The following is a 2,833-nucleotide window of genomic DNA, read 5'->3' on the forward strand; positions in this document are numbered from 1 at the left end:
GCGTCAGCAGCAGCGCAACAGAGCTGTTTTTGCGTTGATTCACGGTACAGTGGGGCTGCAACGGGTACGATGACGACGGATGAAAATCGGGACTGTGTCAACACTTTAAACGACAGCAGCGCTCCCATCTTCCAGGATTCCCTCCGCTAATTTTACGTTCTTCCGCATGCAGCGCCACCAGTGGCACTCCTAAGCGGGTTTCTCAATTGCTCGCGCGATGCGCCTGATATTTACTAAAGAAATTCTCGGTCACGCTGGCGAGAACCGTTAGCGCCGTTAGCAGTTTAAATTGGGTTGATTGCGGCGTGCAACTGCGAATTTTTTCATATCCCTGGGCTGTATTTCCTGCTCGACGATGTGGAGTTTTGCCAGGAGGCGCAAAAAAGGTCAGTGCTGCTTATTTATGTGCTGGTAACGGTTGTTGTTCAGTGACATCCTTGTTAACTGCGTCCGATAAACATACCGCGTCTATGCCCGTTGTTCGTGTGTCGTTCATGCTTGTGGTCGCGGCGTGTAACATTTTGTGTTGGAGAAACGTTTGCAGCCGTAATTTACCAAAACTCCCGTGTTCGTGGGTCAGAGTCGGCTGGACATTTCTGACTGCGTACGTCAGAAGTTCCTGGTTTGCGGGTTTCATGAGTGGATGTTCCCTTACTGTGTGGCTTTGCTTAGTTGTATATTGACGGTAGCTGTGTATGTCTGCGGTAGCGAATCTTCTCGAGTTAGTCGCTCGCGATAATCGCGCGTGCACACGTGTACAACTTCCAAGCAAGTTTGTCGGAGCGTCCGTCCTTAGATTTATTGGTATTTTTAAAACTTGCGTGGTAATTGCGGCGTTGTGTTAGTCTGATTAGTAGAATGCCATTTACTGTGCTTACCAGACCGGGAGTCTTCGACCTTGCCCGTTGCGCGCAAGGTAGACGCTATTTCGAGTTGTGTTGATGTGCTTTCAAGGCGTCAGCTTACGTTTATCTGTGCAGTGTGTTATGCAGTTCCATGTTTCTTCCAATTCCTTTGACCAATTGAGATGATCTATTTTACATTGCCTGAAGTGTAGAGAATTGGAAGGGACAGTGGTTGTCTTAGCAGTACCGCAGTAACAAACGTTTCTTTTGTAGAGGGGAAGAAATATGTGGAAACACGCAGCGGGTATATAGAAAGTGTGCTGCCGTTTCTATGCTGTTAATGTCAGTGGTAACTTGAGACTTCAGGATAATTATCCAATATCCATAATTAGTGGTTGCTACTTCACGAACCGCGTTAGAAATAAGCCACTCTTGCATTTTTATGCCGTCAATGTCGGTGGCAAGCCGAGAGTCGAAATAATTTCCGACAACGCTCCGGTGATAAGTTCTTGCATCACTATGTGCACCCAACATTAACCCATTTCTGTGCTTCCTTGAACTTAGAAAATATACTGCGAAAGCAGATTGCTACATTCTGTATTCGATCTGTGTAACCTGTCCAGATGCAGACTATGGCTGACTGTGGAGAAATTTGTCTCTACACTGGTAGTTTGCGACAATTGTTTTCCTTTGTCTGAAGAACAGAAATTAAAACGAATTATTTCCATTCCTTACATATACCTGTGAAATCATGGCTGTGGCATTAACTGTGGCTGAAGACATCTTCGGCACGCCGAGGCGTCGTAGTGACAAGTGTGACAGATTGTGAATGCATTGTGGAAGTCATAAAGCCACGAAAGAGTGCCTCTTGAGTGTTGCGTATTATACAGACGTTCACCACTCCGCATGGAGCAATGACAGGTGAGCCTAAAAATGTTCAAATATTTTTATATTTAAAATTGTTTCGCCTGAAAACGTTACCAGGGCTCGTGATGCAAAATAAATTTTAGCACAACTAATCAGGCCTTGTACGAGATCTTGTAGTACTCCCTTCTTAGAGGGAAGCGTAAATTTATGCTTCGATATTTTTATACTGTTTTTATTTCTAGGAAATAGGGCGGACCGGGACTTAAAACAATGGAACAAGGAATGCATACTGCCATTTTCCTGGTTCTTGAAGGCGTCTGTTCACCGTTCTTGAAGTCGTGTGTTCACAAAAAGGAAACACGTGAAAGCCGTTGTACGGGATGAAATCATTGCATTCTACAAGTAAGTACGCACTCCCAGTTCTGGAACTTTGATGGTCCCTTTTTAGGTAGTTGCATTATACGTAATGGCTTCGGAACACCATTTCAGTGACAACTTGACCTGTAGGTGAAAACGACAGTAAGAGCTTTTGGGAACACGTTGGCAAAACTTTCCTGGAAAATCACTCCGAGGAGGCCCTGCCAGGAACGCCTGCATCTTAATTTTAGTTGGGTAAGTTGGCATTTTATTTTTGTGGGACTCAATTTATGGTAGTGTTTATTGAAGCTGGCATTTTATTTTTGCGGGACTAAATTTGTGGTAGTTTTCTTTGTAGCAAAATCTTACTGTTAAGAATAAATCGTGAACTCCAAATTGGGAAATACCTTCACATTCAGCCTGTTTCGGATGCTGCAACATGTGGACAAAAAGACTATTATTTTGCATTCAAGTTTTGCAAACATTTTGCTTTCACATTGAGAGTTGCTGCTGTGATAATACGGCGCCACGGCCACGCCCAATGCGGTTGCTTTCCAAAATTATAGAACTGCCATTGACAGTCTGTGCTAATATTTTTTGTCCATTGTTAGCAGCATTCCCAGAAAAGAAACCAAGAAATCGCTGATATTTCAATCAATTACTGTGCTATAAAAGGGGTATCCTAAGCAACTCACTCATTTAAAGCCATCGTCTAACAAAATGTTCTTGTTCCTTCCTTAAATGTACATGACGTGGTCCAGTTA

The 2,833-nt window shown here is 43.6% G+C and overlaps 1 long non-coding RNA gene across 1 annotated transcript; it reads left to right on the forward strand.

The window, feature by feature from the left end:
- The first annotated feature begins 232 nt into the window (after positions 1-232).
- On the forward strand, positions 233-2,592 carry LOC144151421 (uncharacterized). The gene is made up of 4 exons (XR_013318872.1): positions 233-386; positions 1,625-1,766; positions 1,955-2,114; positions 2,202-2,592. It is a non-coding gene; the product is annotated as an uncharacterized LOC144151421 (long non-coding RNA).
- The last annotated feature ends 241 nt before the right edge of the window (positions 2,593-2,833 follow it).

The sequence above is a fragment of the Haemaphysalis longicornis genome, unplaced genomic scaffold (genome assembly GCF_048455015.1).
Source record: "Haemaphysalis longicornis isolate Haplotype H1 unplaced genomic scaffold, Haemaphysalis longicornis Haplotype H1 scaffold_9, whole genome shotgun sequence".
NCBI lineage: Eukaryota > Metazoa > Arthropoda > Arachnida > Ixodida > Ixodidae > Haemaphysalis > Haemaphysalis longicornis.